Raw genomic sequence first — 27,368 nt, forward strand, 5'->3', positions numbered from 1 at the left:
GCAGTCATATACACCACCTGCAGCTAGCTGTCACAAATCTCAGTAACCCAGTAAAATCAAAACTCTAGAGGCTGGTAATTTATCCGTCAGATTTATAATAGTAAATTATCAACTTACAAACCCCCCCACACAATGAACTCAGAGCCAATTGACATTGATACAAGCTGCCCACTTGGATTGGGCAAACTATCCTATATTATTCTATCCTTCTATGATATTCCTAGCTACCTGTGGCTATTTAAGCCACCTGGTTCTGGTTCATTCTCTTCCTTCATCTTCTCTGTGCTTTGTCTGTCTGTCCCTTGTCCTCTCTCACTGAAACTCTCAGCCCTGCCTCAGTTTTTCACTACCCAATCACAGACTCTCATCTTATATTTCACCTGCCCTCACCTGAGAATCAACAGCAATCAACACATGTAAAAGTCTAAAGAGTTAAATTTCTAAATTACAAAATACTTTGGGCCTGAAGCATTTGAATTAGGAATATTACCAGTCACTACTTATCTGCATGTAATTTTCATTACTTACTAGCAAACATCTCAAGTGCTCAGTAACAGTTTTACACATAACAACGTAGTGTCAAATTCAATATTGTGTCTATGAATTTCAATGCGTAACACTCCTGCCAAGGAACACAGAATAACTTTTCTGGGTAGAAGTTTAGGGACATGTATGGAGGTAAAAGAATGTAGACTGAAGATATTAGGCAACTAGATATCTTCTAATTCTACTGCTAGACTGTATGGAATTGCACACAAGGACAGGAGTACAGATGTGGCCTTGTAGGCTAGACACAAGCAAGGAAGAAGGTATAAGAGTTACAATGGCAAACTCAAGAGAACAGAGAGAGGTGTCAGTGCAGAAGCCCAAGCTTGCTTCCTTATCTCCCTACTAATTAAGAAGTAAGTCAGAAGTCCTAGGAGGTGAACTGAATGCTTATCACCATTTTACAAGCAGGACGGAGCCACAGAGGTACACTAATTAGAAATACAGATCTTAACTAGGGACTTCTTATGAAGTTTTGCTGAAGTTCATTAAAGAAAGTATTGCAATTGGGGTTAGGGGAGAAAGAATGTGTTGGAAACATTTATCAATGGAACACACTGTGGACAATTTAAATGGAAGAAACTGTTTGCCAGTCAGAGGTGTTTACTCTTCAAAGTGGTAGCCCTACAATCCCAATTATATAGATACAGCCCAATGAAAATAAGTGAGTACGTCAAAAAGAGTCATGTAAGGAGACCTACCTGCCTTTCTTGTGTGTGACTGAACACCATGAGGCTTCAAGAATGCAGCCACTGTAGTTACTGCCTTTCCCAGATTCAGGCCTGCTGCATTCCTGCCTGGGTCCTATGGCAGCAATAAGTATTCCTACATGTCACAATAGGCCACTACCATAATGCCACAGTTTGCCTTGGCCTTTCAGACCCCAGAGCCTGCACATTTCAGGGTGCCCATGATCTGGGATCTAGTTAACATATTCAGATTCCCATTCGCAGCACTGCTGTGTGTATACTGTTACCAAGTATTGTATGCTACTACCAAAAAATGGTCCATCACTGCCCCTCCACCAAAGGCCCCGCCCACCCATGGGTCTCTGTGCTCAGGCATCAGTTCTGCAGGTGATTCTCCACTGGGCGGAGGCTGCAAGCACTGAGAAATGGCCTGAAAGACAAATCCACTGCCAAAAGTGACAGTCCCCCCTCCAATTATCACACTCGACACCATTGCCAGAGCAGACATCCAGAGCCTCGGACACTAAGCATCTCTGGAGTGTTACTACCTTCTTCTCACTCACTGACCTTTCACAGATCACACAGAGACTACATAGCTGCAGTCTCCCTGTCGGCTGCCTGCCCCACTGGAATAAAGATAGTAGAACATCAGGATTAGTTTGTAAAAGCTACCAGAAACAATTGCTCGATGGAACTCACAGACATCCATGTACAATAACAAGAACTGTAACAAAAACCAAGATGTACATTTACCACAGACATAATAATCCTTCAGCATCTACCCCAAAGACTGATAAAGTGGGTGACAAATAATTTTAAATTATTATTTATGGGAACTCAGAGATGTTTAAGAAACTATAGAATTTAATAAAATCAAGATATAAAAACTGACAAACTGAAATTATTAAAATAAATGTAAAGAGTAATTTTTAGTTGGCAATAAAATTAACAAAATAAAAAATCAGCACCAACATTTATCATAGTGGAAAAAAATATGTATTATCCACAAATAAAGGGGGATGTGGAGAATAATGTAAATGGCTGATAAAACACAGATAATTTATAGGGAAGAACAAAGAACAGATGTTTTAATTTTAGGAGTAGGAAAGGTATTGATTTAAGTCAATAATAGATGAACATTTCTCAAATCTATGGGTGGATTTAAATGCCTAGCCATAGAAGGGACAAGCTATACAGTCTCAGTCCTGATAAGACTGCACCACCATATATTTTAATCAAATGATCAAAAATGAAAAACAAAGGGAGCTTATGAAAGCACCATGGAAAAGCACTTCACATATAAGGGACAACCATTCAGCTCAGTGGTAGACCAGTTGGAAGAATGTTCCCAATCCAGGAGACAGATGCTGATATATTTAGACAGCTCGAGAGTATGGACATACACATCCCAACCAAACACACTTCACATGGTTTCGCAGTCCAAAAACGAGAAACAGATGAAGACTTTCATGGACAAGCAACTCTATGAGTTACTCAGCCTCAAAACTTTCTTTAAAAGTTAAATACATGATGAAGGGAAATCTCCAAGCTTAAAGAGAAACACATTTCTCAGCAATTGATTAACATGAAACCAACGAAAAAATGAAGCACACTGGTAAAAATATACAGTTAAATTCTGAGTACTCACATTGCATACACATTGCATATATATGAATTATGTATTTAGTATGAAGGTTAAAAAGAGAGCTTCATTTTTTCACTCGATTATAAATGTAAAAAAATATGTAAATTATGACACGAGAAACACAAAATATGGAAAGTAAAGTCAATATTTCTATGAGATCAAAATTATCAGCTTAAAATAGCTTATTTTAACTACATAACTTTTAAATTTCAAAGTCAGAATATATAATAGATACTAGAAACATAAAAATATAATCAAAGCACACCTCTAGAGGGAAAAAAGGAACAAACGTTACATAAAATTCAAATTGTGGAAAACAGTGCCAACACACACACACACACACACACACACACATGCACGCACGCATGCACAAACACACATGCACACGCACATACACACATACACACATACACACAACGTAACTCTCGCATCCAAGGCTCAGGGATCATTGTGTAAGAGAGAATGAAAATATTCTAAGAGCCAGGGGAACAGAGAGTTTGTGTCTTCTAGAAACCTCAGAAGCAATCACCACCATGATTATCTAAGCATGGGCCGGACAAGGACAAGGACAAGACCAATAAGCACACTAACTTGGAAGGGGAAATGCTTATGAGGCCTTAACCCTACACGCAGAACAACAGACAGCTAAGGAATGCAGGAAGGGAGAAATTGTCTTCCCTAGAAAAGGAACTAAGACAGTCAGACTAGATCTTCCTATGTCCTTATCAGTAAAACCCCAGATTTCTTCTGCTATGTATAAATGAGACAACTAAACTTATATCACCTCTGATTTTGTTTCTTTGTTTGTGTTCATTAGATCAGTTCTGGGGTGAAAGATGGCAATATAAGTAAACAATGAAGAGGCTGGGAAGCTGAGTGTAAACTGACTACACTGGAAGACACTCGGCCCTTCTCCTTTCAGCATTGCCCCATGGGGGAAATATGGACACAGGGCTTGAAGGTAAAACTGCCCTCTGCTAAGCCAGAGAATGAATGACACCCATGCATTTGAGTGTCACTGTGGAGCCTGACACTTTGAATGCTCAGGGATACATGAACTTCCTACAGTGTTGGACTTCCTCTTGTCCATTTCCATCTCTTACAGCTTACTTTTATTGAGTTTACATCAGCAGTGGAGGAGAATTCCAGGTTCCATTGCCTTGAAAGGTAGACTGCATAGAACAGGAATGCTTCTGAAGCATCCTATACTGTGTAGAAGAGAGAGAGCCAAAGGAACAAAAGGAAAGCTAGAGTCTTTGGCAACAGTAATTGGAAAAAGAAAACAAAAAAATAGGAAAGAAAGGAAAAAGACAGATAATATAAACTTGCTGTTTAGCGTGTAGCTCAGATGTTAGTGTTAAACTGCAAAACATGGAAACACAGCAGCTCATGACCGATGTGATCATTCACGTTTGGCACCATGGGCACAAAGCGGTGCGGCCTGGTCTGCTGAGAAACAAGCACCCTGCCAGAGAAAGCAGTAAGACACACCACACTTTCGTACTGCTACAAAAGTAGATGTGGGGGGGGGGGGGAAATTAGGATGTTACAGAGAGGAAAATTAAGCCAAAGACTATGGCCTTATAATCAAATGTTAAATTATATGTTCACTGAATATAATATATCATTAGCTTGGTATTCCATGTGCCAGATTTTGTTGGACAGAAGAAAAAGTAAGATACAACTAAAATTAGTCTTCTCCTAAGAGAAGGAATTCAACACAACATTTTAAGATAAAGGTCAGTTGTCACCATGATAATTAAGTGGGGAAGTTGCCCCTGACCTTTAGTGAGTTATCCATTTTATTTAGTAGACAGCGAAGACAGCAAAGTAGATTTCAGACAAAGATTTCTGGGGAAGAAGTTAACACTCTGAACCATTTTCTCAGGGGTGGCAGCTTCGGAGGCACCAAAGAAGCAATGAAGGAACTGGCATAATCCTAGGCAGAATCAAGGCCTTGAGAGGACTGCTCAGGATCACACTCAAAGCCATGCACAAGCTCAGAGAAGCAGGTGGATCTCTCCATCTGCATGGTCAATAGGCTGTGGTTATAGTCAAACACACACTGACGTACACTGTGCCTCTTTCAGGGCCTGCACCACAGCTCTCCCTCTCACCTCACCCCAGATTTGAGGCCTATGTTGAGGGCACACAAAGCTCTGGTCAGCACAGAGAGTAGGTAAATGTGGAAGATTTTATACTGAGGTGTGGACTACGGCACAATGCTGGTATAGACTCTGGCATCATTCTTTAATCAAAAGCCCTAGTGGAGGAGGCAAAGGGCAGACACAGGGGTACAAATTCATTGCACTTCTTATCTATAGCAGTATGTCTGCCTGTCTGAAATGTGGAATCCTGGAGATTCCTTCTAGAGAATTTTGTTTGATCTGTGAGCTGTTTCTGTATTTTTAAAACTGGTATTTGGTATTTTAGTATTTTACCTTGTTTCTGTGGGAAAGAGTTCAACAAGTATGAAAAGGTGTATTTACATCAAAGTACTCATCAAAGGAATATACTCTATAGAAAACATTAAAAATCTGTTCTTCGTTATGAGAATGTGCTTTAAAATGATATTTGCATTAACAAATTGTATCAACTCTTAAGTCTGTTGTTAGAGGCTAAATTCATATGGCAGTATTCAAGAAGGCAATTTGTACAAATGTGTTCAGAGGGAGAGGATGACAGTGGTTTGTATGAAAACTGTTCACTAAACTGTATGCCTAAAGTTCACTATGGGAACGCAGAGGGCAAAGGTCCTTTCTTGGGAAGGTAACTGAGATAGCAGAATGTTTCTAGGCAAAATTTATCCTCTGTGTCCTATGGCTCCCTGCAAAGGAGGTCTATGTGTCTGTACTACCTCTCAACCATGTCAAAAATTCATGTTGAGGGTAACAGGGTGGAAGAAATGCTGCTCCAAGAAAAATAGCAGAGTGAGAAGTGGTAGCAGAGAAGAAGGTGGGAAGCACTGTAAAGCAGACAGGTCCATTTCTGCATGTTTCAGAATGAGAATGGATGTTGGTATCCTTGAATGTGCTTCCACAGACATAAATCTAACAGCACACAACTGAAAAACAGCAGTGATTCTAGTAAATGTGTAAGTGGTAGAGATTGAGTTTAGTCATGTAGCTGATGAGTTAATCAATCATTACCCAATAAAAAAATCCATTAAAACTCTGATAGCTGGGCTTCCTGGAAACTTCCAAACCAATATACTAACAGGCTGTAGCTTAAGCGAGAAGCTAAATAAACACTGAGCTGATACCTCCCAGAAGTCACCTTATACATCTCTTGCGATGGTTGATCCTGATATAAATTCTTTTTAATAAAAATTAAGCAAACAAGCAACACACACACACACACACACACACACACACCCCAAAATAAAAACAAACACGCAAAACTTTATTTAGTTCTAGGCCCCCATAGCAATTGACTATGCTGAAGGGAACTTGTGGGAACTCCCTCACATTTACATCTATCTATTTGGTGAGAAATTCAGGGCCCCTGGAGACCCCTGAAAGTTCAGACTGGCTTCTGGAATGAAAATAGTCTCACTAGGCATTGCCTTTGACCTCTGGCGTGTGTGCTGATATCAGGTGGCTGACATCAGCACTAAACTGAATTTAATTGAATTTTATCACACCCATGTGCTGTAAGTTGGGTTAAAAATTTGAAGGTATGTGAATAACCTAATGAAGTTCCAGGCTATAAAATTTCACAAACTTTTCTGCTCATATTTCTGATTTTAATGGCCTCAACATATGCTATTTAATTAGGTGACCTCATTCTATTTGAAAAGTTTTCATTTCTTTTAGCTCAAAATCTTCCAAGTAGAGAGGTTGGTATAGTCAGTGCATAAAGCACACTCACTCACACAAGTAACAAAAACAGGGAGAGGCAGGGAGGGGCAGGGACAGGGCAGGGAGGGGCAGGGACAGGGCAGGGAGGGGCAGGGACAGGGCAAGGAGGGCAGGGAGAGTCAGGCACTCTTGGTCAGGGTCAGTCAAACCTGCTGTGCACATTGGAACCTCTGCTGAGGCAAGGCTGTCATCTGAGAAAACGCCAGGAGCTATGAGATTGAATTTGTAGTCTTTACAATTTTGACTCAGGCAGTTCTTTAAGCTACTAAATGAGTCCAACTTTAGAAGTCATCTAAAAGAAAAGTTCTACTTCCTTTTGCAACAATTTTATATAATTTTTGAAAGTGCACTTTACCCTGAGTAAGTTTCAATAAGCAGTAGACCTGGGGGTTTCTTTCAGAAAAAGAGCTCTGTCTGGTTAAAGCAGAAAACAGGAAAAAAATAAAAGTCTCCCCTTGAAGGCACGTGCTTCTAACTGAAACCTTGACCTGCTTTCGGCAAATTAGTTTAAAACATTTTGAAAAAGAATGATTTTGTGTTTATTCATGGGGTCTTGGTATCCTGCAACACACACTATTGAGATTAGTAAACAGCAGACAAGGGTAACAAATGATTTAAAAGACACACCAACTGTCATTGTTAGACAAAAATCAGTGTTTTTAAAAAATCTCATTTATTTGATATCACAAAACATACTTATTCTAGAGAATACAACATTATGGTGACTACAGATTTAATCTTAATTAAAACCCATATACAATATGTTCAAATTTGTACATATGAAACCTAATAGAATTTTTTTTTTGCTTCAACCACTAATAAAATGAGTACATTCTAAAGCAAAACTCTTACCCAGTTTCTGACATTGTTTTGCTTAAAGCTACTATGAGGAGGTTTGCCAAAGTTCCCGGAGTTATAAGTAGTCTTCCCATTTCTCCACTTGCTGTCTCTTTCTGGAGTGTTCTGTGGAGGATGCGTGGTCTCTTCCTTCATAACTACTGTCAGTCAAGAGGTCCAGACTTGGTGCTGCTAAGCTTTTTGCAAGGACTTGCAGGGTAAGCAAGAAGATGACTGACATACTTAGCACAAGTCTGTGGCAAACACAACACATTCTCCTTCATTCTCGGCCAAATTATATAATTAAATCTGTGCACAATTTTACGTGAAATAGTACCAATACAAAAGTCACATAAATGATTTTTTTTCAGATGCAAGCAATAAGACTGACAGATACTTTTTCTCAAGTAGCATCTGTAGTGAGTGAACAGCTGTGTAGTAATCCCTACTCCAATTGTGTTAAGTGGTGCAATGGAAGAATCCAGTTTCAGACAGGACTCTGGTTCCTCTGCTTCAGTGGCGTTTCTGGTTTTCCTCAGTAGTGATGTCTGTCTCATTCTAAAGCCCAGCTTCATAACCAGAACAGCTTTTGTGGGGTGGCCCCTTTTGTAGAGCTGACAGTCTCTGTTCTGAGCATGTTCCAGGTACTCAAGGGTACACATATAGGCTCAGAGGAGGGAAAGTGGAGGCCCTCACCCCACCCCTAGGAGGTGCAGTTTGAGAGCAACTGTCATCTTACTCGCATGAAATTCTCACAAGGTTTCAAATGCTTTCCACTGTCAGCAAAGGAATATATGTGGCCATATCATCATATTGCCAAAAGCATATATTTTAATACGCCCCTCACCAGGGTGCAGGTTAGTACTGTCTGTTTGAATGTGCAGACCCAAATTCAACTCCTTTTTTCTTTTATTATTAATCATTCCATTTGTTTACATCTCAAATGATATCCCACGTCCTGGTTACCCCCTCTTCCACCAACCCCCCATCCCATGACATCCACTTCCCGGTTACTCCTCCGCCACCCCTGCATCCCACATCTGCCTTCCCCCTCTGTTTTGCCTGTATGAGAGTGCTACCCCACCCACCCATACTCTCCTGCCCCACTGCTCCAGAATCCCCCTACTCTGGGGCATCAAATCTCCTTGATCCAGGCAAGGCCATCCTCAGCTACATATGTATCTGAGACAAATATCCATTTAGGTACACTCCTTGGTTGGTGGTCTAGTCTCTGGGAGAACTGGGTGGTCAAGCCAGCCTATGTTGTTCTTCCAGTGGGGTTGCAATCTCCCTCTGCTCCTCCAGTCCTTCTGTCAGCTCCCCGACCAGGTTCCCTGAGATCAGTCTGATGGCTGGCTCCAAGCATCCACATCTGCCTTGGTCAGTTGCTGGCCAGACTTCCCATGAACTGCTACACTTGGATCCTGTCCTCAAGTACCTCTTGAACATGTCAATAGTGTTGGGTTTGGTGTCTGCAGACATGATGCATCCTCAGGTGGGGCCATTCCTAGGTTGGCCATTCCTTCAGTTTCTGTTCCATTTTTTGTCTCTGTTCTTCCTTTGGATAGAAACATTTCTGGGTTAAAAAAAAAAAAAACACTTTGAGATGGGTGGGTGGCTCCATCTTTCACCCAGGGACGGTGCTTATTTACTGGACATGGTCACCAATCTGCCCCTTCTCTGAGCTAAAGTCATTCCCATTGGGTCCTGGGAGCCTCACCTTTCTCTGGTATCTGGAACACTGCAGGGGATATCCCCAGTTCCTCATCTCTGTTACCAATTTTTATTCAATTTCCTGACCCCCTGTACCTCTCTCATGTCTCTTCCAGATTCTGATCCTGCAATCATTATTTCCTCCTCCTTCTCTTCCCATCCTTTGTCACCCACTCCTTCCATCTCCCACAACTGTCCTGTTCTCCCTCAATGCAGGACTGAAGCATCCATCCTCTGATCTTCCTTCTTTCTACACTCCTCTCCATTTGGTCTGATTGTGAGCTTTTGGACAAGTATCCACTTATTAGTGAGTACATACTATGCCTGTTCTCTTGTGTCTGGGTTGCCTCGGGATGATATTTCCTTGTTCCATGCATTTGCCTGCAAATGTCAAGAAGTCATTGTTTTTAATCACTGCAAGGAACTCCATGGTGTATGTGTACCATATTTTCTGTATCCATTCTTCTGTTGAGGAACATCTGGGATGTTTCCAGCTTCTGGCTATTATAAACTGGAACACTGCAGGGGATATCCCCAGTTCCTCATCTCTGTTACCAATTTTTATTCAATTTCCTGACCCCCTGTACCTCTCTCATGTCTAAGGCTGCTATAAACATAGTGGAGCATGTGTCTTTGTTATATGTGGTGCGTCTTTTGGGTATATGCCTAAGGGTGGTATGGCTGGGTATTCAAGTAATACTATGTTCAATTTTCTGAGGAACCACCAGAGAGATTTCCAGAGTGGTTGTACCAGCTTGTGATCTGACCAAGAATGAAGGAGTTTCCCTCTTTCTTCACATCCTTGCAGTATCTGCTGTCACCTGAGTTTTTGATCTTAGCCATTCTGACTGGTATGAGGTAGAATCTCAGGGTTGTTTTGATTTGCATTTCCCTGATGTCTAAGGATGTTGAATATTTCTTTAAGTGCTTCTCAGTCATTTAACAGTCCTGGATTGAGAATTCTCTATTTAGCTCTGTACTCCACTTTTTAATAGCGTTATTTGGTTCTCTTTAGTCTAACTTCTTGAGTTCTTTGTATATATTGGATATTATCCTTCTATCGGATGCAGGTTTGGTAAATATCTTTTCTGTTGGTTGCCTTTTTGTCGTATTGGTAGTATCCTTTGCTTTACAGAAGCTTTTCAATTTTATGAGGTTCCATTTGTGGATTGTTGCTCGTAAAGCATAAGCCATTGGTATTCTGCTCAGGAAATTTCCCCGTGTCCAAGTTTTCAAGGCTCTTCCCTACTTTCTTTTCTATTAGAGTCAGTGTATCTGGTTTTATATAGAGGTCCTTGATCCACTTGGACTTGAGCTTTGTGGAAGGAGATAGGTATAGGTCAATTTGCATTATTCTACATGCAGACCACCAGCTGAACAAGCATCATTGTTGAAAATGTTGTCTTTTCTCCACTAAATGGTTTTAGCTTCTTTGTCAAAGATCAAGTGGCCATAGGTGTGTAGGTTCATTTCTAGGTCTTCAATTCTATTCCATTGATGGTCATCGTACCAATACCATGCAGTTTTTATCACTATTGCTCTATTGTACAGCTTGAGATCAGGAATGGTGATTTTCCCAGAAGTTTATTTATTGTTGAGAATAGCTTTTGCTATCCTAGGCTTTTTGTTATTCCAAATGAACTTTTTATATTTAGGAGCACAGACACATTAACACACATGCATACACATGCATACACACCCCTATAGTAACCAAAATTAATGAGAAAGAGGTCATAATTTAGAATGAAAGCAAAGGAGAAGATAAGGAAGGGATTAGGGAGAAAAGGGAAAGGAGAAAATGACATATTATGTTTAACATTATAAAACCATGTAAAACAACTTTAAATCATTTTAGTTTTCATCAGGAAAAGTCTTATAAGTAGAACACTTTTAATTCTTCACACATGGACTACTGACAATAATAAGTAATATATATTTATTTTATTTACCAACTAATTGTTATCATATCTTCAGATCAAAAGGTTATTTAATCTGTTATATTAATTTTTATATTTTTGACTCAAATAGTACAATACATATAGAGAAACCAAAGATGGACACATTTTACCAAGAGACATGACAGTACCATTGCTGATAACCAGTGTCTGGATCGAAAAAATATAATCTATGAAATGCCAGTCACTGTGGATTCATTGCTAGATGCATTTTACTACTAATCTGCTGTGCTGTGTTTTAAATATTAAAGGCTGGACATTGTTAGCTCCTCACCACTAATTTCTATCATGATTAATCTGTTGCAGCTGCATCATCAAAAACAAGTATTATGTTTTCAGCATGATTATAATAAGGATGACTTCTCCCAAGCAATGTTCTTGTTCCCCCAACCCAAAGATCTTGTATAGAACCTTAACAGAAATAAATGTCTTTGGTTTGAGAGAGTCATTCCCAAATATTCCAGTCACATTTCTACTGTTATCCACTCAGTGAGTTTTACAGAAACATGGTTATATTCTGTAGCACTGTTTCTACCCTCTTTAAAACCAAGCCCTGAGGGACAAAGGCTTCCACCTGCCATTAATGATAAGGTATTCATTTTGAAAATTCCAGAGTCAACTTCTTTGAGAATCAATATTTATCATGGTCACTTGAGACTGAATCACTAAGTTATTGCATATGAGTTATGAGAGATTGGAAAACAGAATGAAGGAAAGATCTACCACCAGCAACCAGTGACTGAAGTCTAGGGGAAAGTGTCTCCTTTTCCTGTCTTCTGAAAATTGGAAGTTATTCTATCAAAATATTTTCTCCAGATATATCTGTCTACAAAAACTTGAGCAATTCTATCTGTAAACAACTAAAAATTGAAAAAAATAAGCACATGTACTTATAGTAAGTAACTATGCATTATGGGACTACATTTATTCTATTATTATTATTATTATTATCATTGAAAATACATTCTTTTCTCAAAGGATATATCCTGATGATAGTTTCCCCTCCTTCTACTCCTTCCAGGTTCCTTCCCACTTTCCTCCCTTTGGTTGTACTCCCTTTCTGTCCCTCAGTAGAAAAGAACAGTATTCTAAGAGATGACAACTAAACACAACAAAATAAAATACAAGGGAGAAGATACTTTTTGTCATGTCAAAGTTGGGCATGACAACCTAACAGGAGGGAAAAAGTTGCAAGAGCTGGCACAAGAGTCAGGGACCCACTTATTCTCACACTCAGGAGTCCCACAAAAATACTAAGCTAATAGCTTTAACAAATATTTAGAGGACCTAGTGCAATCCCCTGTGCTTGTTGCTTCAGGTTCTGTGAGCTCATATAAGCTTTGCCTAATGGATTCAAAGTGCCTTGGTATCCTGGTGATCTCCATGCCCTCTGACTCATACATTCACTCTTTCTGCCTCCTCTACTGCAAGATCCCCAGAGCTCGGAGGCGGGGGGTTGATGGAGACTTCCCGTTTAGACTTTCTTCTTTCCACATGTTTTTTTGAAGTTATGTCTGAACCTTCAGTTTGATTCCATTGATCATCATGTCTGTATTTATACCAATACCATGTGCTTTTACTTCTATAGCTCTGTAGTACCACTTGGATTCAGGGATGGTGATACCTCCAGCAGTTCATTTGGGATTGTTTTAGCTAATCTGGGGTTGGGTTTTATTTTTGTTTTTCTACATAAGGTTGATAATTGTCCTTTAAAGCTCTGTGAAGAATTGTGTTGTATTTTGGCGGGGCTTACATTGAATCTGTAGATTGTTTTTTGTAAGATGTCCGTATTTATAATGTTATTCCTACTGATCAGTGTATAATGAAGATTTTTTCCATCTTCTGATATCTTCTTCAATTTCTTTCTTCAAAGATTGGAAGCTTTTATAATACAAGTCTTTCACTTGCTTGGTTAGAATTAGACTAAAATATTTTATATAATCTGAGGCTATCATGAAAGGTGTTGTTTCTCTGAATCCTTTCTCTGTCAATTTGTCGTTTGTACCCAAGAGGGCTGCTGAGTGTTTTGAGTTAAACTTGTATCCTGACACTTCACTGAAAGTGTTAATCAGCTGTAGGAGTTCCCTTATAGAATTTTTCGAGTCATTTATGTATACTATCATATTATCTGCAACTAATGATACTTTGACTTCTTTTTCAATTTGGATCCCTTGATTTCATGCACATCTTTTATTGCTCTATCTAAAAATTCAAGTACTATACTGAATAGGTATAGAGAAAGTCAACACCTATGCCTGTCTTGGTCTTGATTTTAGTGGAATTGTTTTGAGTTTCTCTCTATTTAGTTTGATGCTGCCTATGGGCTTGCTGTAAATTGTCTTTATTATGTTTATGTATGTCTCTGTTTCCCTAATTTCTCCAGGACTATTATCACAAAGTAGTCATGTGTTTTGTCAGGAACTTTTTCTGCATCTAATATGATGATCATATGGTTTGTGTCTTTCAGTTTGTTTATAAGGTGATTTTATTTACTGATTTTCTTTCATTTCTTGTCTCTCTTGTTTTTCTTTCTTTCTTGTCTCTTTTGTCTTTCTTTCTTTCTTGTCTCTTTTGTCTTTCTTTCTTTCTTTCTTTCTTTCTTTCTTTCTTTCTTTCTTTCTTTCTTTCTTTTTTTTTTTCTGAGACAGGGTTTCTCTGTATAGCCCTGGCTGTCCTGGAACTCACTCTGTAGACCAGGCTGGCCTCGAACTCAGAAATCTACCTACCTCTGCCTCCTGAGTACTGGGATTAAAGGCATGCACCACCACTGCCTGGCACTGATTTTCTTATATTAAAACATCCCTGCATCTCTGAGAAGAAGCCTACTTGATCATGGTGGATTTTTGATGTCTTCTGAGATTCAGTTTGCAAGTATTTTACTGAATATTTTTGTATTTATGTTTAATAAGAAAGTTGTTCTGTAATTCCATTTCTTTGTTGCCTATAGAGTTTGGGTATTAGCCAAACTGTGGTTTCATAAAATGAATCGGGCGTGTTCCTTCTCTTTTGATTTTGTGTAATAATTTAGGGAGTATTGGCATTAATTCTTCTTTGAAAGTCTCATAGAATTCTGCATGAAAAGCATCTGGCCTGGCCTTTTTGTTGTTGTTGTTGGAAGAGCATTAATGACTATTTCATATAGTCCCTATGATTAGGGATTATAAGTCTATTTAAATTATTTATCTGATTTTGATTTAAGTTTTGTAAGTGGTAACCAGAACCAGCTGAGACACCAGAAGACAGGAGACCAATGAAGGGTTTCAGAGTTAGGTAGGCAAGGGTCCCATCACTGTCCTTTCAGTCCTATTTATACTCTCTCCAAACACCAAACGTCCTCCTATGGGTCTTCTCTCAGCAAAACACAACGTGAGCGAGCCGAGTCTGCATCACCTGACACTCTAAGAAACTTCCACTTCAGCCATCTGTGGTCTCTTGGAGTCTTCAGCACATTTCTCTAGGCCCTCTGGGTTTTAGAGTCTCCACTGAGAAGCTGGGTGCAATTCTAATAAATCTTCCTTTATATGTTTCTTGCTCTTTCCTCCATACACTGCTTCCTATTCTTTCCTCATTCTGTATGCTTAGTGTTTTCGTTATTATGTGGTAAAGAAGCTTTCCTTTCTGGTGCAATATATTTGGTGTTCTGTATGCTTCTTATCCCTTTATTGGCTATTTCATTCTCATTCTCATTCATTCTCTCTCTCTCTCTCTCTTGTTTTTTCGAGATAGGGTTTCTCTGTGTAGCCCTGGTTGTCCTGGAACTCACTCTGTAGACCAGGCTGGCCTCGAACTCAGAAATCCACCTGCCTCTGCCTCTGCTTCCCAAGTGTTGGGATTACAGGCGTGCGCCACCACCGCCCCATGGTTATTTCATTTTTTTAGGTTAGTTTTCTTTTATGATTTTGTTGAATACCTTTTTCTGGCCCTTTGAGCTGGATTTTTTTTTTTGAATTTTTCACAGTGTCAAAGATTCCCTGGATAGTTTATGTAAGGAAATATTTAGATTTAACATTTTCTTTGACTATTGTATCCATTTTTCTTTAGCATTTTCAACACTTGAGAAACTTTCTTCCTTTTTTTTTTTTTTTTTTTTTGTATTCTGTTGGTGAAACTTGCCTCTGTAGTTACAGTTCAAATTCCTAAAGTTATCATCTCAAGAATTGATTCTATTTCCAACTTTAGGTCTTAAACAGGTTAACTCAGTGGTTAAAAGCACCGACTGCTCTTCCAAAGGTCCTGAGTTCAAATCCCAACAACCACATGGTGGCTCACAATCATCTGTAATGAGATCTGATGCCCTCTTCTGTAGTGTCTGAAGACAACGTCAGTATACTTACATATATATAATACATAAATAAATCTTTAGGTCTTAACAACAAACATATACTGTTTGTTGCTGTTTTCTTGTACTTCTTCGATAGAATTATTAATTTTTATTTACAACCCTCTATCATATCCATAAGGTTGTTTTAAGGTCTTTTTCTTCTGTTTCAGGTGTGTTGGAATACTCAGGGCCTGCTGTGGTAGGAGAGATGGGCTCTCTTGGAAACATCTTGCCCTTGCTGTTGCTAATTGTTAATTGTGTTTTTATGCAGATGTTTTGGTATTTGGATTTGGGATGATTAAAGGTCTATGTGCTGATTCCTTGATTTGCCTTTGTTGAGTTGGTATATTGTATCTTGATTTATGATTTCTCTCTGATCTTTAAGAGTATGATGGCTGATGGCTGTGTTGCCTGTTTTCCTGGCCTGGTCAGCAGAGGTGTTCATAGGAATTGCCTGCTGGTGTTGAAAGCAGATTAATTTCAATGAGTAAGAGGAAGGTTGGAGAAGGTCTTTGTGATCTGTTGGGGTGGGTCTGGAAGGAAGGGAGACCACAGCAGGTTTCTGGCTACAGAGCTAGGGATAACATTGGGGATTTGGTTCTCAGAACTATGGGTCTGCTTTCAGTATACTTGTTGCCATAGGAGTGGGAGCTGCAGCTCTTGCATTAGCAGATAGCGCCTGCTGGAGCTGGGGAGACATGTAAGGGACGGCTGCTGCTGCTGTTCTGTTGCATCGTTAGAGAAGAGACTGCTGTAACAGACAGGAGAAGGTCTGTGGGTAGCCTACTTCGTTTTCTGGCAGAAATAAATTTCATTCATTTTTACAATAAGGATTCGTATAATTCATATAAATGAATATATATTTATATGAAATATATAGTTTAATTAAAAATGGACATTTATGTAATTCTACCAGCATTGAATTTTAGAACACAATTTTTCTTAAATGATTGATATTCTATTTTTAGACTTAAATTAGTTGCTTTTCACAATAATTTAGATGAGATTAATTGAGCAATTGTATTAAGGGCTATCACCTTGCTATTTCTAAATTATAGTCTGTATTTCCCTTTTCTCTCCCTCCCTCTCTTTTCTTTACCTCTTTTTTCTTTCCTTTCCTACACAGTTTCTATTTCTAATTCTAATTTAAGACTCACTGGAATCCTTTGCATCTGAAGTTATTAAGGTGTTTTGCCTAACTATTAAGTCATGATGATTTCAATTTTAACTATGTCAGTGGATGAGTAAAAAGACTGAGTTTGGTCACCCACACTGGGTCCTAAAAGCCTTCCTCATCCCAGGTCTCTGGGACATTCTAGAGTTTCTCTCCCCTTATGTCTAGCAGCTGCATATTTCCATTCATTCTCCTGACTCTCTGGGCCTCTCTCCTGTCTCCCCCATACCCGATCCTGCTCCCTTTTCGCTCCCCTCCCCTCTCCCACCAGTTCTCTTCCTTCCTCTGCCTCCCATGATTATTTTGTGGTGTTGAAGCATCCTTACTTGGACCTTCCTTCTTGTTTACATTACAGACGTGGGGGAATATCGTGGATATTCTGTACTTTTTGGCTAATATCCACCTATCAGTGAGAAAATACCATGCATGTCCTTTTGGGTCTGGATTACCTATCTCAGGATGATATTTTTTTAGTTCCATCCATTTGCCTGAAAAAATTCATGACGTCCTTGATTTTAGTAGCTGAATAGTATCCCACTGTATAAATGAACCACATTTTTTGTACCCATTCTTGATTGAGGGATATCTGGGTTGCTTCCAGTTTCTGGCTATTATGAATAAGGCTGCAATGAACATAGTACAGCATGTGTCCTTGTGATACTGTAGAGTATACTGCCTCTGGGGATTGTGGCAGACCTACTTGCAGTTTTCCGAGGAACTGTCAGATTGATTGTGACTGTTCCAGTTTGCAATCCCACTGGCTATGGAGGAGTGTTCCATTTTCACAGTGCTGGTATGGAGCCCAATGAGACCACCTCCAGTAGTCAGACATGGCCATCAGGGGAGGGATGAGAGCAACACCTTCAATTTTTCCACCCAAAATTGTTCTTCCCTAAAATAAATGCAGGGACCAAAACGGAACAGATACTGAACAAATGGTCAACCAGGGACAGGCCCAACTTGGGATTCATCCCTTAGGCAGGCACGAAACCCTGACACTACTACTAATGCTATGTTGTGCTTGCAGACAGGAGTCTAGCATGGTTGTACTGTGAGAGGCTCTACCAGCAGTTGACTGAAACAGATACATATACTCACAGCTAAGCACTGGATTGAGGTTGAGGACGTCTATGGAGAGTTAGGGGAAGGATTGAAGGAACTGAAGGGGATGGTAACCCCATAGGAAGCCCAACAGCATCAACTAACCGGGACCCATGGGCGCTCCCAGAGACTGAGTCACAACCAAAGAGCACACAGGGATTGGTTCAAGGCCATATGACACATATGTAGCAGAAGACTGCCTTGTCTAGTCTCAGTGAGAGAGGATGCATCTAATCTTGTAGAGACATGATGCACCAGGGAAGAGGGAAATTACCTTTGGGGTACCCTCTCAGAGGTGAAGGGGACAGGGGATGGATGGAAGAACTCTAGAAGGGGGCACTGGGAAGAGGGTAACATTTGGGATGTCAATAAATAAATTAAATCACAAAATTGACTAAAGACTGATTTGCAAGCACTATGGTGGGTTTCCCTTACTGGACATTTTATTAGCAGAGTGTGGCATTCAAGCAAAGGCAGGGAAAATGAGATTTATTGAGAACCAGGGGCTTTTAAATAAACATTTAAATTCCCTTTTAGGTCTCAAAAGATTAGGTAACACAATTATCTCTGTCCTAAAGTTAAAAAAACAAAACAAAACAAAACAAAAAAACCCCAAAAAACAGTGATTCAGGCTTCGGTACTGACAGAATTGTTTCTAGGTTACTACAGCTCAGAGGTCTGTATATTTTTTATCCTAAATCCAAAGTCTGTTTGTGTGACCCCAAAGTCAGTTATGCATTGATTTATATCATCCCAAAGAAAGATCTAAAGAGGTGGTAATGAATTGTGTACTCTGGGTTAGGTTCTTTGAAGACTTCAACTAGACCATTTCTTGACTACTGGTTTGATAAATTCTATACTGATTGAAGGACCACAAATGCTCATATAAAATGGTGCATTCTTTATGAGATGCTTCTACCATTAACTGTTATATCACAAGCCTCTTGATGCTTTTGACATTTTCAAAATATGTCAATTTCTGTTGTTATTGAACTAAACTATTAATATATTTATTTTAATACAAAACAAAATAAATATTTTAATTAAATTTAATACACAAACTGAGGTGAAAAATCAGTTTTTTTATGGTACAATAAAAATTTCTTTTCCCAGTTTCTAAATATCTGATTTTGAAAGCCCACTAATTTCTAAAGACTCTACATATTCTTTTCTGATGACGGTCCAATTCTCCAGACTTAAAACAAGCCTGTGGGATCATATGCCCTTTTGTCATGTCAAACACAGAAAAATTAAGCTATCATTTAACCACACTTCAATCACAAACTCCTTTGCCCATACCAAAAATTATTTATTCTCACAGTGACATGTTCACATAATCTTTTCTCATGGTCTGTTATGGGTATCACAAAATGAAAAGCCTGTTTGATAGTGACCTTAAAAGATAGAGGTGCTATACATATGCTAGTAAAGTAGATAGGGAATGTGCGTGAGCGTACACACACACAAACACACACACACTAATAAGAAAAGAAATGGCAATCTACTTATGGTGAGGCCCCTACTTTCTTTAGCTTCATAGCAATGAGGCTGAAGACGGAAGTTACTCCCCATCTGCCTTTCTTTATAAAGGTTCTGCTTCAATGTCTTCCTATATGTGCATTTTTCTAGGTTAGAACATTTTTCATGGTATGCTCACATGTATGTATTAATCCTACAAAATAAAACTGAATTTAAGATGAGTCTGTATTATATAATAATTATATTTTCTTAGGAATCTTCCACTGTGTATTTTAAACAGCAACAGAGCACTGAGAAGTCCACTCATCTAACCTGTACTCTGCCAGCTTCCCCACTAGTTGTTCCAACTCTTTCTTTCGTTCTCTTTTACCATTATAAAGAATCAACTGTGTGGTATTTGAATTCTCTTTTCACCCCCAGAAAAGTAATGCCCTGTTTACATGTGAAGGAATCCAACCCTCCGTGCTAAGCCTACAAGCATGAAGATCTGGAGGTGAATCACTGTTACTACAGAAAGCCCCTTGATCATTGAGCATTTCCCAGAAATGCGTGTCCTTCAATGCAAACCTACATTGGTATTTAGTCTGAAATAACTCTACAGTAGAAGTTGCTTTAAAAGGAAGTAGCTTTAATCATCTATCGCCAGAAACAGTTCGGTGGGGTATATTCATAACAAATTCAAAACAAAAGCTTCCTTAGAAACTGCATTTATGGTCTGTAAAGAACTAATAATGTGACTTCCTCTTCCAATCCAGCATATCACAGCTTCATGCAGGCCATAATTACATTCATGTTTGTCAACAGTTTGAATGGCATGTAATTATCTGTTCCCTTCTAATATTGTCCCTGTACTGCTCTGTTCAAATGCCTTAAATAAAAAAAAGTCACTCTAGAATTAGAGAAAGTCAAATGAAAGACATACTCTTTAACTTTCCAGTTTGGCCATCTATCTTTATTAATAAGTGACACTCATCAGCACTGTTCACTGTATTGAGCAAAGTGAATGGAGAGATACTGGCTTCACTCTCTTCAAGATTCTACATGTTAGCATCACTAAAAGGTTTGCTTTGGAGCAGAAAAATACATCTGTGTACTTTTTGTCTCTTCCCTCCTATCTGTGCTTGTTCCTGCTACTTAGAAATACACTGTGGATACACCCAGCAGGCAGTGAGAAAGAGGCAGCCTGCACAGGTGAGACCAGCCCTGCAGATCAGAGGAGACAGTCCGGAGGCCTCTGGCAAGAGCCTTCAGGTTTCTGCTGCCGGATTGGGAACACCCTTGGCCACAGCGCACCATTTCCAAACAGCACAAGAAGCCAGCTATACACCCAGCAGCCAGTGAGGAGGAGGAAGCCTGCACAGGTGAGACTGGCCCTGCAGTCCGGAGGCCTCTGGCAAGAGCCGTCTGGTTTCTGGTTTCAGCCTCTGGATCCAGAACATTCTTGGCCACAGTGCCCCATCCCTAAGCAGTGCAGGAAGCCAGCTATACACCCAGCGAGGAGGAGACAAGGAGGAGACAGTCAGCACGGCCTGCATTCAGAGCTGATCGGGGCCACAGAGGTGCATACCCAAATGGAACTATAAGAGAGTGGGTCTTGGCCACCATCTTTGCTTCTGTAACTGTGCAATATTTTGGTAGGCAGGTTTCACTGGAATAGAGGATCACTTGGGACACACCACACCAGGACTCCACCTACACCCAGGAACTAGGCAGCAGCACAGCAATTTGTGCCAGGGAGAGCAGTTCACCCAGGGTTGCTGAGACAGGCCTGCAGGTACACAGGAGGGGCAAGCTCCAGCCAGTAACAGCAGGCCCAACTAACACCAGAGATAACCTAATGGCAAAAGGCAAACGTGGAAACATTGTTAACAGAAATCAAGGCATTATGGCACCATCCAAACCCAATTCTCCCACAACAGCAAGTCCTGGACACCCCAACACATTAGGAAAGCAAGATTTGGATTTAAAATCACAGGTCATGATGCTGATAGAGGGCATCATGGAGGGCTTCAAGAAGGACATAAATAACTCCCTTAAAGAAATACAGGAGAACACAAGTAAACTGGGAGAAGCCCTTGAAGAACTAAGGGAAAACACAACAAAACAGGTGAAGGAATTAAACAAAGCCATCCAGGATCTAAAGAAGGAGGTAGAAAAAATAACGAAGTCACAAAGGGACATAGAAAATCTAGGAAAGAAGTCAGGAGTCATGGATCCAAGCATCAACAAGAGAATACAAGAGCTACAAGAGAGAATCTCAGATACAGAAGATACCATAGAAAGCATTGATACAATAGTGAAAGAAAATGAAAAATGCACAAAGCTCCTGACCCAAAATATACAGGAAATCCAGGACAAAATGAGAAGACCAAACCTCAGGATTATAGGCATAGAAGAGAGTGAAGATTTCCCATTTAACGGGCCAGTAAATGTCTTCAAAAAATTATAGAAGAAAACTTCCCTAACCTAAAGAAAGAGATGCCCAGGAACATACAAGAAGCCCACAGAACTCCAAATAGATTTGACCAGAAAAGAAATTCATCCTGTCACATAATAATTAAAACACCAAATGTACTAAACAAAGAATATTAAAAGCAGTAAGGGAAAAAGGTCAAGTAACATATAAAGGCAGACCTATCAGAATTACACTGGAGGTACACAGAATTACATAGTCTCACTAGAGACTATGAAAACCAGAAGAGCCTGGACAGACATCATGCAGACCCTAAGGAACACAAATACCAACCCAAACTGCTATATGCAGCAAATTTCTCAATTACCATAAATGGAGAAACCAAGGTTTTTCATGACAAAAACAAATTTACACAGTATCTTTCCACAAACCCAGCCCTTCAAAGGATAATGAATGGAAAACAACAACAAAGGGAAACTACACACAAAAAATGCAAGAAAGTAATCTTCTTTCAACAAACCCAAAAGAAGATAACCAAACATAAAAATTACATCAAAAACAGCAGGAAGCAACAATCACTATTCCTTAATATCTCTTAACATCAATGGACTCAATTCCCCAATAAAAAGACATAGACTAACAGACTGGACTCATAAACAAAACCCAACATTTTGTTGCATACAGGAAATGCATCTCAGTGTCAAAGACAAACACTACCTAAGAGTAAAAGGCTGGAAAACATTTCTCCAACAAATGGTCCCAGGAAACAAGCTGGAGTAGCCATTCTAATATCAGATAAAATAGACTTTCAACCAAAAGTCATCAAAAAAGATACAGAAGGCCACTTTATACTCATCAAAGGAAAAATCTACCAGGAATAACTCAATTTTGAACATCTATGCCCTAAATACAAGGGCACCTGCATTCGTAAAGCAAACCTTACTAAAGCTTAAAGTACACATTGCACCCCACACAATAATTGTGGGGGACTTAAACACCTCATTCTCTTCAATGAACAGATCAGGGAAACAAAAACTAAATGGAGTCACAGTGAAACTAACAGAAGTTTTGGACCAAATAGATTTAATAGATATCTATAGAACATTTCATCCTAAATCAAAGGAATATACCTTCTTCTCAGCACCTCAACAGATATAAGACTATCAAACTAATTCCATGCCTCCTATCAGATCACTATGGAATAAGGGTGGTCTTCAATAACAACAAAAACAAAAAAATGCCCACATACATATGGAAGCTTAACAATTCTCTACCAAATGATACCTTGGTCAAGGAAGAAATAAGGAAAGAAATCAAAGACTTTTTAGAATTTAATGAAAATGAAGGTACAACATACCCAAATTTATGGGTCATAATGAAAGCAGTGCTAAGAGGAAAACACATAGCTCTGAGTGCCTACACAAAGAAGCAGGAGAGAGCATACACTAGCAGTTTAACAGAACACCTGAAAGTTTTAGAACAAAAAGAAGCTAATAAACTCAAGAGGAGAAGAAGGCAGGAAATCATGAAACTCAGGGCTGAAATCAACCAACTTGAAACAAAAAGAACTATACAAAGAATCAACAAAAGCAGGAGCTGGTTCTTTGAGAAAATCAACAAGATATATAAACCTTTAGCCAGACTAACCAGAAGGCACAGAGAGAGTACCAAAATTAACAAAATCAGAAATGAAAAGGGTGAAATAACAACAGAAACTGAGTAAATCCAAAAATCAAAGTCTCCCAACCAAAAAAAGCACAAGATCACATGGTTTTTGTGAAGAATTCTATCAGACCTTCAACGAAAACCTAATACCAATACTTTCCAACTATTCCACAAAATAGAAACAGAAGCAACACTACACAACTCATTCTATGAGGCCACAATTTTGCTGATACCAAAACCACACAAATATCCGACAAAGAAAGAAGGACAATTTCCCTTATGAATATCTACACAAAAATACTCAATAAAATTCTTGCCAACCAAATCCAAGAACACATCAAAATGATCATTTACCATGATCAAGAAGGTTTCATCCCAGGATTGCAGGGATGGTTCAACATATGGAAATCCATCAATATAATCCACTACATAAACAAAATCAAAGGAAAAAAAAACACATGGCCATTTCATTAGATGCTGAAAAAGCACTTGACAAAATTCAGCATCTTTTTATGTTAAAGGTCTTGGAAAGAACAGGAATTCAAGGCACATACATGAACATAATAAAAGCAATATACAGCAAACCAGTAGCCAACATCAAACTAAATGGAGAGAAATTTGAAACAATCCCACTAAAATCAGGGAACCAGCAAATTGGGAAAAGATCTTTACCAACACTACATCCGATTGAGGGCTTATATCCAAGATATATAAAGAACTCAAGAAGGTAGACTCTAGAGAGCCAAATATCCCCCCTTAAAATGGGGTTCAGAGCTAAGCAAAGAATTTTCACCTGAGGAATATTGAATGGCTGAGAAGCACCTAAAGAAATGTTCAACATCCTTCGTCATAATGGAAATGCAAATCAAAACAACCCTGAGATTTCACCTCACAGCAGTCAGAATGTCTAAGATAAAAAACAGGAAAAAAACAGGTGCTGGTGAGGATGTGGAGAAAGAGGAACCCTCCTCCACTGCTGGTGGGGTTGCAAGCTGGTACTACCACTCTGGAAATCAGTCTGGCGGTTCTTCAGAAAACTGGGAATGATAGTTCCAGAAGACCCTTCTATACCATTCCTGGGCATATACCCAGAGGATTCCCCAACATGTAATGAGGATACATGCTCCACTATGTTCATAGCAGCCCTATTTATAACAGTCAGAAGCTGGAAAGAGCCCAGATGTCCCTCAACAGAAGAATGGATACAGAAAATGTGGTATATATACGCAATGGAGTACTATTCAGCCATTAGAAACAATGAATTCATGAAATTCTTAGACAAATGGATGGAACTGGAGAATATCATCCTAAGTGAGGTAACGCAATCTCAAAAGAACACTCATGGTATGCACGAACTGATAAGTGGATATTAACCTAGAAGCTTGGAATACCCAAGACACAATTCACATATCAAATGATGCCCAAGAAGAAGGAAGGAGTGGTCCCTGGTCCTGGAAAGGCTCAGTGCAGCAGTGTAGGGAAATACCAGGACAGGGAAATGGGAAGGGGTGGATTGGGGAACAGGGGGAGGGAAGAGGATTTATGGGACTTTCAGGGAGGGGGGGATCCAGGAAAGGGAATATCACTTGCAATGTAAATAAAGAATATATTGAATAAAAGAAAAAATAAAGAAATACATTGTGGGAACAGCCTATCCCAGGGGGACCTTTATTCCCCTCCACATCACCTTTCCTTCCCTTTCATCAGAGCTGCTGAGCATGACCCACACAGGTAAGCTTCCCTTCCCCCAACCATCTTTCCTTAAATAAAGATAGTAAAGAGCTTATAGCAAAGGGCTGAATAAGTATTTCCTATGCAAATGAACCTAAAGAACAAGTTGGAGTGGCTATTCTAATATCTAATAAAATAGACTTTCAACCAAAATTAATTAAGAGACAGGGAAATACATGTTATCCTCATCCGAGGAAAAATCTACTAAGATAATATCTCAATTCTGAACATCTATGCCTCAAACACAAGGTCACCCACATTTTTAAAAGAAACTTTGATTGCTAAAACTTAAATCACACATAGAACTCCACAGAGTAATAATGGGAGACTTCTACTCTCACCAACTGACAGGTAATTCAGATGAAAACTAAGTAGAGAAATAATGAAACTAACATACATTATGAATTATATGGACCTAACAGACATCTATAGATTATTCTACCAAAACACAAAAGAATATATCTTCTTCTCAGCACCTCATGGATCCTTCTCCAAAATTGACCATATAGTCAGTCATAAACAAAGCTTCAACACATACAAGAAAATTGACATATCACCTTTTATCTTATCAGAATACCATGGATTAAAGCTGGACTTCAACAAAAACAGAAACACTGAAAAGCCTACACACTCATGGAAATTAAATGACTGTACTCAATGATCTTTGTATCAGGAAGAAATAAAGAAATGAAAGACTATAGAATTCAATAAAAATGAAGGCACAATATACCCACATTTCTGGAACACAATGAAAGCAGTGCTAAGAGACCTGGGATAAGAGAGGAGTTCAAGAATCAATGAGGGTGACCTTAGCTGTGACTCACAGCATCATCAGGTATATGGAACCCGAAGAGACCACCTCCTGTAGCCAGGCAGGAACTCCAGTGGAGTGATAGGGACACCAACCCACTCACAAAAGTTTCAACCCAAAATGTATTCTGTCTACAAAAAAATGCAGGGACAGGGAATGGAGCAGAGACTGAGGGAACGGCCAACCTATAACTGCCAACTTGAGACCCATCCCACTGGCAAGCACCAGTTCCTGAAACTATTAATGACTGTTAATTTTGTTTCATTTTTCTATGAAAAAATAATTAATGACATTTGTTCTAAGATGTAGTCTGAGTCAAAATCTCCCATTTTGAACAAGACAACAGCAACTGTTGAATGAAAATTCCAGGTCTTCACAGTTGTATAGTTAAACTGTGCAAAGGTTTAAGAGGTAAATAATTCACTTACCATATAAGCCTGTCAAGAGGACAACATGGAAAATGAACCACGAATGGAGACTATTGGAGAGGAAAGGTAGGGAATGACCAGTAATGAACAGGAAATATGATTCCAGAAAAGTCCTATTTGAGTAATGAGGTTGAGATTTTCTGCATCAGAAAAGAGTCCTGTGAGAGAAAGTGATATTGTAATCTGCATAAAGATATGAGAGGCAAGAAGCAGCTAAGAGATAATGATACTTGGGTAAACATAATTCAAAGACAACAAATTTGAGAAAATTACATATGTAAGGGAAATGCATGCTCAAGATTCTAATGATAGTCTGAAGGCTGATAGAAATGTTGCTGTTAAATAAGACGATGCTTCTTAACTAAAGATAATTTCATAGCTCTTCTATGAGCCCTGCTAATATTCATCACAGTGTGAACAACAGGTTTTCTAATAAAGCACACTGACCGGAATACTTGCTGAATCTTTCTAAATACGATTATGGCTCCATTTTCTGTGGAGTCATAAAACAGCTAAATAATAGAATTAGGTACACAGGGCAACCGTTATCAGTTCTCTCCTGACTTCATTCAAATTTCATTCTGCAGTTTTTGCAGAATGGCTTCTTAGGAAGGCATGCATTACAGTAGAAAAAAAAGAGTAAAACCAAGTTAGACAATGCAGACTCAAATCCTTGTAAAAATTAATCAGGCAGGCTGACTCCCACTTAATTTCATCTGCACAGTGTGAATACTCAATGCTTGCCCTGCTTGTCACAGCAGTACTGCAAAACCCAAATTAACTTATGTGAATAAAATCCTGAAAATTATAAGATTTTGTTACCATGTGATTTATAATTCTTGAAAGTAAATGAGTTTAATAAGTCACTCAAATCAAATGGGAAAATCAATAAGATCAGCTAGGATTGTCTGTAAGACTTTCATCTGGCTTTTGATCAATGGGAGGCATTTACCATAATTGGATTGACATGGATCAGAAGCATATGGCTCCCAACACCTAG

The 27,368-nt window shown here is 39.1% G+C and overlaps 1 protein-coding gene across 1 annotated transcript in view; it reads right to left on the reverse strand.

The window, feature by feature from the left end:
- The window catches only part of Mei4 (meiotic double-stranded break formation protein 4), a 135,747-nt gene that overhangs the window by 916 nt on the left and 107,463 nt on the right, over nt 1-27,368 (reverse strand). The gene's annotated exons all lie outside the window — the stretch shown is intronic.

Source organism: Apodemus sylvaticus, chromosome 7 (genome assembly GCF_947179515.1).
Source record: "Apodemus sylvaticus chromosome 7, mApoSyl1.1, whole genome shotgun sequence".
NCBI classification, from domain to species: domain Eukaryota; kingdom Metazoa; phylum Chordata; class Mammalia; order Rodentia; family Muridae; genus Apodemus; species Apodemus sylvaticus.